The sequence below is a fragment of the Bubalus bubalis genome, chromosome 11, assembly GCF_019923935.1.
Source record: "Bubalus bubalis isolate 160015118507 breed Murrah chromosome 11, NDDB_SH_1, whole genome shotgun sequence".
Taxonomy (NCBI): Eukaryota; Metazoa; Chordata; class Mammalia; order Artiodactyla; family Bovidae; genus Bubalus; species Bubalus bubalis.
The window spans coordinates 77,612,994-77,624,882 of record NC_059167.1 but is presented as its reverse complement, the minus strand read 5'-3'; the positions used below and the strand labels follow the sequence as shown (position 1 = coordinate 77,624,882).

At 41.8% G+C, this 11,889-nt stretch overlaps 1 protein-coding gene across 5 annotated transcripts in view; it reads left to right on the top strand.

Annotated features, from left to right (window-relative positions):
* Nucleotides 1-1,142: 1,142 nt before the first annotated feature.
* Nucleotides 1,143-11,889, top strand: part of CHD8 (chromodomain helicase DNA binding protein 8) — a 58,838-nt gene continuing 48,091 nt past the window's right edge. For 3 of the 5 annotated variants that reach the window (XM_006062090.4, XM_025296044.3, XM_025296040.3), the window contains exon 1: nt 1,143-1,259. The gene's annotated coding sequence lies outside the window, so the exon portion shown is untranslated. Of the gene's footprint in view, nt 1,260-1,417; nt 2,665-11,889 lie in introns of those variants that run through there. The other 2 variants (XM_025296045.3, XM_025296042.3) reach the window with 2 other exon arrangements.

The following is an 11,889-nucleotide window of genomic DNA, read 5'->3' as shown; positions in this document are numbered from 1 at the left end:
CTTTAGGTCTCTGAGCTCCTACTGTGTGTGACCATGCAAATGTTACTTCTTGAGAAATTCCTTTAATGATAGGGAAAGACACGCTTCACTCAGGATTTCCAAAAAATTAAAAACTTCCTGTAGCAAATTTTAATAGCAGTAGAGTTAAACTAGAAAACATGGGTAAATCTTTCTCATTGAGGGCAAGAGGATTTCATCTACTGTAAAATTATTTCCTTAACAATTTAAACACTATCATTAGGAAATTACTCTGCAGCCAATATTTCTAAGGCAGTCTCATAATGCCCTCCTTGCATATAATTTCACCTCTAAGATCATTTGCTCTATCCATATTCACAAATAGTTTGGGACTATTGATGAGGCCTTTTTTTTTTTTTTTTTTTTAAGCTGAAATTCTTTCCTGAATTTTGTTCATTTCCAACTGACTAGCAGTACTCTGTACTGTCAAAGTCAGAACACTGGAAAACTTGCGAGCGAAACATAAGGTTTAGAAGCATCTAGAATAGATGCATAACCTATGCTGATGTTATGCTGATATCCTGAGGATTGAGAAATTTCTCAAGGATTATCCCAGGAACCCAGAAAATCCACTCACTTAAAGAATTAATTTTTGCTTCTTTGATTTGGTTAAGATCGCTTCACTTGTATGAGAGAGGGTGGGGGCTGCCTCCAGGCCACTCAGCATTATTCCAGGTTTACTCCCCACCGTGACTGAGGGGTACTCTGATTACATAAAGGAGAGTACGTTGGGGCTGTACCTAAGCAGTCGGACAGGACGCCGAAAAGGGCTTTAGATTCCTTAAGCACTCCCTCCTCCCGGCCCGAAAGGCACCAGCCCGATCCAAGATGGCTTCCTAGAAACAGGTAACTAAATGTTTTAGTTTAGAGCGCCCCCAACGGCGGGGGTCAAGAAAAGAAGGATGCGGAGAGATCCGAAAGCCCGTGAACGGAGAGCGGTCAGAGACAAGGTACTGCCAGATTTTATTTTCAATCAGGCATAAGTGTGGTTGCCTCAGCCTTTTAGGACCTCCCATCCTCAAGAGACTTCCTGGATGGAGCTCACCTTACCCTGCTGGAAGAGGCGGGGCGTCGGCCCTGCCATTGGCGGGTGGGAGCGTAGGTGGGCGGAGCAAGGGAGCATGGACTACTAGCAAGCTAGATTGAGGCGAGGGCTGGCCATGCTCCGCCGGAAGGCGCCTTGTTCTCCGAAAGGGTGAGTTGAAACGCTGGCTGGAAAGGAAGCGCCGGGACTTGTTCAGGTAGGCTTTCAGCACACGCCCGCCGCTCAGTGCTGGTCCAAGAGTCTTTGCAAAAGCTGCGGCTCTTAGATTGGTTTTCATAACTTATCCTCCTCCTCGCTTCCCCGCCCTCTGTCCTTCCCCTAGTTGTGCGGGATCAGGTGCTGGGTGATGCTCCGGACTGAACCATTCTCCTTTGTGAGAGGCCGGGGGAGAGGGCGGCTGCCGGCCCGCAGGGCCCGAGCCGGGCTGAGCCGCGAACGCGGCTGCCCCGGCCCCTGTGAAGTTTCTAGGCCTTGTCATTGCATTACTGGGCATCGTGTAGATTTGAGGCAGATCCGTTTTCTCCTTGCTCCTTCAGAGGGAAAACTCCGCGGCTCCGTTTGGTTACTCCATACTTTGGACTCAGAAGTGGGAGTTTGGGGTTTGGGTTTTGTGTGTGTGTGTGTGTGTGTATTTTAGCAATAAAGGTGGTTAGGAGAGCATGAGGTGAGCATGTGCGATTGTTTTACATTATTAGGTGTAATTTCTGTGGATCTTTGGGAGAGCGGAGCAGGCTTTTGGACAGTGTTTAGAGGTAGTTGGAAGAGAGGAGCTCTAGCTTTGCATCTCCATTGACAGGTCCGCAGAGCTCACTGGTTTTCTGTTGCATTATGTAAACTCTTCAGAGGCAGAAGACCCCTCCCCCTTCCTCGGAGCGAAAGCAGTTTCTTTATTTACCTGTCTCCAGTGTCGCAGGAAATTTCCCTGCCTTTGCGGCAGCTGTGCAAATGCAGCAGCTCCTACCTTTTAAGGGGCAGTCCTAAATGATTAAGGTCTTCAAGGAAGAGGTGAATAGTGGTATATAGATGTTTGGTGGACCAATCTCTTTTCAATGACTGAGAACCGTGAGCCAGAAGTGCAAGACGTAGAACTTGATGTCTTTTTCTTTTAAAGAATAGACATAGTGGAATGCCCCAAACACCAGAGGAGCTGCGTTTTCTGTCTACTGCATCCTACCTTCGCCCTAGCATCCACAGCTTGTTTACTCTTCATGTTGTTCTGAACCTATCAGGTCAGCCGGAGATTCTCTGCCTGTTATCCTTAGCATCAGGTGAGGTCCTATCCACTGTGGGGCACGTTAGTTACTAGAAGGTGAGTTTGTGATTTGAATAATATTCTCCTGTTAGTCCATTAGATATGTCTTCTGCTTAGGAATTTCTTTTGTATTGATCAGCAAATAGGTTTCAGAACAAACTGTGGTCCCCCTCTTAGGGCGAGAACATGGGAAGTTTCTCATTCCAAATATTTTGGATTATCTCACCCCTTAAAGGAAAAGAAGAGTTATGATAAGGAAAACAACGTTTTTCATTTAAAGAGACAGGTGGTAAGAGTGGTGCGCCAGTGGGTCTGCAAGGCAAAATGAAGGACGTTGGCCAAAGAGAAGGTACGTGTGTGTAAAGACAGGCTTTGGGGAAGGTTTAAAACTGCAGTAGCAAAGGAGTAATGGATTAGGATAAGAGATTTGATGAAACAGTGCATGGTTAGTGACACAGAGTTCTTGCTTTCTTCATGTTTGATTTATCCTGTGCTTCTGGCCTTTTGAGTATGTCAGTTCCCAAATTGACAAAATCCATTTAGACATGGATAGAAATGATAGAAATAGAAATCTGCTGAGCTGGTTGTGAATCACCAGGAAACACAGATCTTGTATTTCCCGGGACAGTCTTCTCTGCGGCACCTGCTGGGTGATGGGGTGAAAGAATCTTGGCATTGTGGTAACCAACACTGCAGAATTTTAGTTGTAACGGGAAAAATTTGCCACTTATTATTAGAAGGGTCAAGTTTCTGGTAGGTAAGGTAGGGTGGTGAAGGGAATTAATCTTTAAAAGAAACCATTGTACATGTCGTCTTTGAAGAGGGTGAGGTTTTTCTGGGCAAAACTAACACTTTATTAATTTGTGGGTTTCAAGCTCTGTACTTGCTTTCTGAAAGAATGAGATTTGATATTCATTCAGATGAATGCTAAATGCTTTGAAGATACTGTTTGTCTACAGTCCTGCAAGGGTTAAGCTATCTCTGAGCTTACGTTTAGCCTAATAACTGAAGGATAAACAAGACAATATTGTTCTGGACCCTCCACCCTCAGCCTTAGAAGTGACTCCACTTCTGGAGTTGTATTTGAACCGGTCCCTGATCCGCAGGTCTTGGCTTGACCTACCCTTGCACCTACTATAACCAACTTAGTATTGACTCTTTTGCTTTTAGCATTCAATTCATTGGTAAACTATCATTTCAGAACCCACTCATCTCCTCTTTAATTAATTGTTCTTTTTCTCAGAGCAGGTGGTCTTCCTTTTATCCTTCTGTTATAATTTTGTTCACTTTGCCTTTTATTTTGACTCACTGACACTGTCCCTTTTCGCATCTGTCTTGAGACCATTTAAGAATGCAAAGAGACCCTGACTTTCAAAAGGGGTTCCTTTGGTTTCTGGTACCCAAATAACTTGGCTTCCCTGGTAGCTCAGCTGGTAAAGAATCCACCTGCAATGCAGGAGACACTGGTTCGATCCCTGGGTCGGGAAGATCCCCTGGGGAAGGAATAGACTACCCACTCCAGTATTCATGGACTTCCCTGGCTCAGATGGTAAAGAATCCATCTGCAGTTGGGGAGACCTGGGTTCAGTCCCTGGGTTGGGAAGATCCCCTGGAGGAGGGCATGGCAACCCACTCCAGTATTCTTGCCTGGAGAACCCCCATGGACACAGGAGCCTGGTGGGCGACAGTCCATAAGGTCGCAAAGAGTTGGGCAGGACTGAGCAACTAAGCACAGCATGGCACCCAAGTAACAGTTGTATTTCTATGTAGCATCGCTGTTGTGTGAACTGTTTACTATTGCCTAAAGCTTTGTTTAACCATTTATTAAATTTTGAATTATCCTGGATCCCCTTCTCCCAACCTTAACTTCTGTTTTGTTTTGTGTTGGTTCTTAAATGAAGTTGTAGTTTAGCTTTTTTTCTTTGTTTGTTTTGCTTTTTCTGATTAATTCATATTGCTTTTAAATGTTTCATTGTTTCCCTATATTGCAAAATAAGTCCACCTCTTTGTAGTTATTGGATATTTTAAATTTAAACTACAGAGTATGTTACTCTCTGAGATTTCTCATTAAGCTGTTCAGGCAGTAACAATTTCTTTTGCCGTTTTATTACTCATCACTTTCTATCCTTCACTAAACTCTTCGTTATTGAATGTCACATGAAGCAAAATAGTCTACTCTGCTGTACTTTGCATGTGTGCCCAGTCGTGTCCAACTCTTTGCGACCCCATGGACTGTCCCCCGCCAGGCTCCTCTGTCCATGGCATTCTCCAGGCAAGAATACTGGGGTGGGTTGCCATTTCCTCCTCCAGGGGATCTTCCCAACCCAGGGATCCAACCCACATCTCCTGCACTGCAGATGGATTCTTTACCACTGCACCGCCTGGGAAGCCCTGTAAGTTAACTTTAAAGTATGTAATTGTTGCCTTCAGATCCTGCAGGAGTTTTTTTTAAAAAACAAAGCACTTAATTTCTGTATATGTTACATGAAAATGTAACATATGTTATTTATTCCTCTGTATGTTACATGATAATGAAAAATGTAGCAGAAAGACTGGCACAGATAGTTACTTTTCATGCACCTTAAGCAGGGATGAATCCAGGAATGAACTCCAAGCAATGGGACAGTGTAGGCTCCGGAGCCTAGATGACATTCGAGCCCCTTCCTATTCAGACTTTTCAAGTATATTCTCATTAGTTTGTTTGAAAAGAATTTTCAGAACATAGTCAAATAAAAGTACAAAAAATTGCAAAACCAAATCGAGGATTTTAAATATTACATACCTTTGTGTGTGTGTGCACGCGTACATATGCTAAGTCGCTTCCGTCCTGTCTGACTGCAGTCCTGTGGACTGTAGCCTGCCCGGCTCCTCTGCCCATGGGATTTTACAGGCAAGAATACTGGAGTGGGTTGCCATTTCTGTCTCTAGTGGAATCTTCCCAACCCAGGGATTGAACCCAGGTCTCCTGCATTGCAGGCAGATTATTTATTGTCTGAGCCACTAGGGAAGACCACCTTTATGCATGATGTTTAAAAGATTGGCTTTGTCATTGAAAGAATGAAGCATTCCTGATTTTATTCCCTCAGTACATTTCCAGAGAAAGTTATTGTGTATGGCTTATTTTTATTCAGTATTTCTAGGCTTTTTTTGTTTTTTAAATTTTAAAAAGGTAATTAAATGACAGACTTTTAAAATTACTAGATAATAACCAAATTACTAGATAGTAATAGAACTGTGCTTTTTTCTCCCCATGTATGTCAGCACCCTAAATCTGATAGTTCTGATTTGTTTGGTAATATCCCAGTATTCCAGTACTAACACCTTTTTGTTTTGTTTTGTAATTCTCCTTAAACTATGTCAGTAACTTTCTGTAAAAGAATATATATTAGTTGAATTCTTAATTTCATCTGAGAGGAAGGGTATTCAAGAGCTGTAAAGTCTTTCAGATTTCTCAAATTGTCTCTCATGGTCTTTATAAAAACCTTTGGAATATCCCACCTCCGTTTTCTCTTCCACTACATAATTTGGGGATACAACATATCTTTGGGAATTATTCTTAAGTGACGTGGGTATTCAGAGGTACATGGTCCCATTAGTGATACAGAAATTTATTTTTGATTGGTTCTAGGGAAAGTGATTTCGGTAATTTGGCAGCCTACTTAGAACCAAGTCATAATAGTGTTTTGTAATGGAACATGAAATCATATTTCACTTATTCTGTGATTTCTCATGTCCTATAACAGATATCAGATGTATATCAGATACTCATCCATTCAAGTAAACTTAATGACAAGCGCGATTTTTCGAATTTTTGAATAGGGGCTGCCAAGTTGCATAAACACTGAACTTTCGGTGTTTTATTCTTCATTGCTTCCATTCAGCCCCAAGTGATTCTTTGTTTATTTACACACTAAGTCTCCTAAATATGTAGTGCTTTTGCCTGTTTCTCGGGTGTACCTCTTGGTGGGGGCACCTTTTCCATGAGGTCTTAAATATATATGTGGGTAATGGTCACTTCCCATTCACTGCTCTCCTGAAAGTCATGGGAGTTAAAATTTGAGGCGCCTGGGACTAGGGGCGTGTGAGCTCCTGAGGAACAGCCTAGTCAGTTGCAGAACTGCTAAGTTCCCACAGGCAGCACTGTGAAGTAAGCAAAGTACTCAGATAGATACCAGCATCATTCCTATAAACACACAAAATGATTAACTGAATTACCTGCATGTTGCCCTAGCCACCCATGCTGGTTGAAGTCTGTTCCGAGGTTTTGAGGTTAAAGTGTTATCCTGCTTTCTCAGCACAGTAGTGCGGGTCTTTTTATCCTGCCCAGCAGTCCGGCTATACTGATTATGAAACTTTTGCATCTACTTTAGTATCCCACCATTCTGCTTAGCAGGTCGGCTCAGCCAAGTCTTTAAGGAGTAATTTTGCTTTGAGAGAAACCTTTAGTGGTACTCTTTTAAATTATTGGACAGGGTATAATAAACTTCTATTTTTTGCCTACTGTGTGCCAAACATTGTACATAATCTTTTAATCTTCAGAATAACCCTGAAAATGTGTGTGATGTTACTTTCATTTTACAGAAGAGAAAAAAATAAGACTTAGTGAGGTTTGATAACTTAACCAGGAGTAGGACTCTGGTCTGTGGGACTTCAAAGCCTCATTCATTATCATCTCCCCCCAGTTAGAAATTCATTGTAGGCCTCTGGAGAACTGTCTTTGACGACAGTATTAGACAAGTAGGCATTCCATAGCTTATTAAAGCTATACCTTTAGCAGCTGTAGGGCCTTGAGAATGTAAAATTTCTTTTTGTATTTCTGTCAAAAGGAAAAAAAAAGAATAATAGTTTATTTTATTTGACTTAGTTATTTTGAAGATAAGATTATGTGGAATACTTTAAGCTCTACAGAGGAAAATCACTTGGTCGGTCACAGACAACTTCATTTTTTAGCCAGTGCAAGTGAAACTAACTCACGGACTTCATCATCCCATGTCACTGGGTCATTTTTTGTGCCTAGAGGCATAAGTGAGATAATAACAGTGTTTCTCCTCCTCTGCCACACACACTTTTTTAGCATAAATGTTGCAATGAAAACAGTCCCTCATAAATAATTGAGTAGGAGTTCCTTGTTGGCCTACTGGTTAGGATTCCGGGCTTTCACTGCCACAGCCTGGGTTCAATCCCTGGTTGGGGAACATCACACAAGCTGTGCAGTACAACCAGAAGATAAATAAATAAATTAAGTAAATATTTATATTTCTCTGTTAGGCTGAAACAGTATATATATATACCTGGGCCAGTTAAAGTAGGGCATGCAGGGGTGGTGTGGGAGGGCATAAAGAGGACCATGACTCTGTTACCATTACTCTGTTATGGAGGGGAAGTTGAAGTGAGCAAAGGGGATCAGCTGTATGGTAATAAATGCAAAGTAACTTTTTGGTGGTGAACATGCTGTAGTGTATACAGAGGGAGGAAAACTGTACACCTGAAACTTATAAATGTTATAAATCGGTATTGCCTCAGTAAAAAGAAATTGCAGATATTATTACTTAAGCTGGATGTCCAAAATGGTGTCATTCAAGGTGATATATTGATCCAGTTATATATTCCTTAATTTAGAACCTAGAATATTACTTTCATCGTGGTGAACACACACCAGTGAAGAGGAACTTCTCCAGGTCCAGTCTAACTTGACCTCAGGGCACTGATCCTTAAAGGTTAGGCTCTTATTTTCTCTCTTCAGACTTAGACCAAAACTCTAGGGTTTCACTGGAATAAAATCTACAATGAGGCTGAATCCATGCCCCATTTTTGAGGCATGTGAGTATGGTTTCATCCATTCACTTTTTGCCACAGCTTTAAATTACCACCACTGAGGCTTTTAGGGTCCCAAGCCTAAAGGAGATAACTAAAATTTCACGGCTTTCAATAGTGATTGCCACACTACAGAAAGTAGTCTGTCATGTGTATTAAATGCAGCCTCTCTTGCTCCATGAGAAAGCTGTGTCTGCTACAGGTTCTGAAGAGTAAAGATGCTTAGGGTCTTTTGGTGCCTCTTTTGAATGTCTCTGGAGCTGTGCTGCTGCCTGTGTGCTGTCTCAGCAGCCTGAGAAGTGTGTGGTTTTGGTGAGACACTTTTGTATTACACAGCACCACCCCCCTCCCCAATCCCCACTCCTGCACACCTTTGACTAGAAGTTGAAAATGCATTCCTTCAACAAAAGTACATAGGGTGCCCATTACTACTTGATAAGCAAAGGAAATATTGTAATAAGCTGTACACAGACCTTGCCCTTGTGTAACTTGCATTCTAATATGGGGTGAGGAAGGCTGGATAGCAAACAATTATATAGTCAGTCAATCTCTCTACAAAAGAGAGATTATGGATGTTACAGAGAGTTTACAATAAAGGCATATAACCTACACCATAATATAGTTGGGTTGTTAAAAATGTGACTTTGGAAGCTACACTACCTAAGTTTGAATCCGGCCCCACTTTCCAATAACTGTGGAATGTTGAGTTAACTGCTTATGATTTGTGTCTCAGTTTCCTCATTTGTAAAAATACAGTTATTTCACATTCAGTCTGTTGATACATTTTCATTGTTTAAAACAGGGCCAGGTGTGTAATGTACATTCAAAAGTTTGGCGATTTTTTTTGTCTGGGAGGTCAGGGAAAGCTTTTCTTTGAAATGATGGTGTTGAAATGAGATTTGAAGGATAAGTAAGAATTAAATGGGCTTCCCTTGTTCAGTGGTAAAGAATCTGCCTGCCAATGCAGGAGACACAGTTTGATCCCTGGGTTGGAAAGATCCCCCTGGAGAAGGAAATGGCAACTCAGTCTAGTATTCTTGCCTGGGAAATCCCATGGACAGAGCAGCTATCCATAGGGACTAAACAACAGCAAACAACAATTAAACGGGCTAAACAGATGGGGAACAAGCTGGAAGGCAGTTGGCAGTAGTCGAGGGGAGTGGGGATGGTCAGTTGACCCAGGAGGGTAGTAGAAGCAGAAGTGGGTGGATTTGAGGGATGTTTAGGGGGTGAAGGTAGGATTCTGAAATATGGGATAGGAGTGGTAAGGAAAAGAGTTTCTGGTGTCTTCAGCCACGACTGAATAGGAGATGCTAGAGGGTGATTACCTTCTGTGAGTGCACATGTGGTAGTGGGTATGGAGGAGACCACCAAGAAGCTAAGAAGCCTCTTCTAGGGAGATCTGGACAAGAAGGTCAGCCAGGGAGACTGTAGAGACGACCAGGAAGAGCTGTTGAGCAAGCAAGTCAATAAACACGCCTGGAGTTCAGACGTCTTGCCCAGAGATATAAATGAGAGACAAGTATATAAGTAGTTTGTTGAGGAAAATAATGAATTGAGACCCTGTATATGAACTGGACATCCTTGCAGGTACAGAATGAGAAAAAAGGAAGGCCCAGGACCAAAGCTTGGTGAACTAAATGCTGGTAGAGGAGATGAGTAGCAAAGGAGAATTGGCCAGAGAAGTAGAAGGAAAATCAGAGAAGTGTGATGTTCTGGAAAAAAGTGCTTGGAGGGATAGGATGAGGGGGTGTTTCTGAAATCTTTATCATCCTTCCTTGGATCCCTGAGAGTTTTAATTTAGGTCTCTAAATACCCAAAAGTCAGATGCTACTGACTTAGAACATCTATAGCAGGTTTAGGCTGACTGAAGCCAGTTAGTTAAACATGATCTTCAGACTCTAGAATCTAAACTGTAGTTATTCCTGTTTGCTGTAAATTAGATCTAATATAGAGGAAGCAATGGCTGCAGTCCATATTCATGCTCATAGATATTAACCTGCTGAAATTAATGAATTATTTTGAAGGCCATTAATCACTCCACACCCTCTAAGGCTGACTGGCATCTCCCAAATTAGGTAGAGACACTGGTAAAAACAATTTTTTTCCCAACTATTATCCAGGAACATTGGTTGAGTACCTCCTAGAAATAGTGGTTATATATCAATATTCATTAGAAGTGTGTGAGATGTTTCATTAATTCTCATTAATGGCCCTGTAATCTGATCCCCCTTTGTACTCCAGGAGATAGTGAAGATAGAGGAGATAGAGGAACCCCAGGAGATAGTGAGACACGAAAGCCTGGTGTGCTCCAGTCCACAGGGTCACAAACAGTTGGACACGACTTAGCCACTGAACACCACCACCGCTTTGATCTCCCTTTGTACAAAGGAATGGACTAGACTCAGAAAGGTTTATTTACTTTGTGAACAGGAATTTGAACCCACATCCCTGTGACTTTAAGCCCCTGAGGCTTCTGCATATAAATATAACCAAAATAGGAATTAGAAGATAATTATCCCAAAGAAGTACTTAACAAAAATGCTATGAAAACTCATATGGAACTGACTACTCTTAGCTTGCTAGTGAAAAGCAGAGATGTGTTAAATCCAATGGACACGTTTTAAAGTTCTTATATTATTGGACATTTGTGCTTTGTTGGATGCAATTCAGCACTCTTTCCCCCTGCAACTCTCTACTCTCTTTGCTTCGGTTGCATTGCACTTTCTGCTTCTCTAGCTTTGCCTTGTCTACCTGCTTAATAGGTGTGGCTTATTCTGATTCTTAAAATCCTGATGTTCTCCTGGGTTCCTCTGTAGCTTTTCTCACTCCACACCCAAAATTTCAAATTTGGGGGTTTCCAGCTAAGTGTTTTGTTTAGCCTGCAAAGTGTTTAAAACATTTTAAAAAATTAGTTACCTTTGTTTAAAACCTGGAAGACTTACATAAAGCTCTGTATTTCTGGCTTTTGGAAAACCTAAAGTTCTCTCTCAGCCTTGGATTTGTGTTTCCATATGGCAACACTTTAACTAATTGCTGAACAGCAGCTGCTCTCTTTGGAGTGGACATTCAGTTCTTCCCAGACCCCAAGCATTCTCTGTTGTCTTCCCAACAGCATTGGTGCAGTGTCGTATATACTTGCTCTGCTCTTCATATTCTGAGTACTCCCTGCTGGTAAAACTACCATTTTGATACTGATAATTCCAAATCTGTCGCCAAGGCAACTTTTAGATTTATACATCCAACCTCCCATTGAATGTCAGTACTTAACATGTTATAGGCAACTCAGACTACAGTGGCTGAACTCCTCTTTCCCTGCAAACTCTAGGTTCTACCAGTTTTTATCCCCTAAGTTTTACTAAACTCTCTCCCTTCCTTCCCTTCATTACCTTTGGAACCACATTGCTATGATTCGGGTTCTCATCATCTTGTTAGAATTCCTGGTTGCAAACCACAGAAATAATCTTTTGACTAACTTAAGCTGAAAGGGAACTTATTCAAAGGATGTTGTGTGGCTCACATGGGAATGCTAGAGAATCTGATTTAGAAATTGATCTTGAACCAAGGGAAGTTGGAGACATGGAGAATGTGGGCAGGATCAAAGCACTGACAGTCTGTTTATGATGCTGCAGAATTCCAGTGTCTCCCATTGCTGAATATTGTCTAACTGGCTGGTTCTGGGTCTTTGTATTGCCACTGCAAAATCAAGGTTTTCCACAGGAGTGTCCACTTAAACTGGGCAAAGTTATGCTTGTGTGTA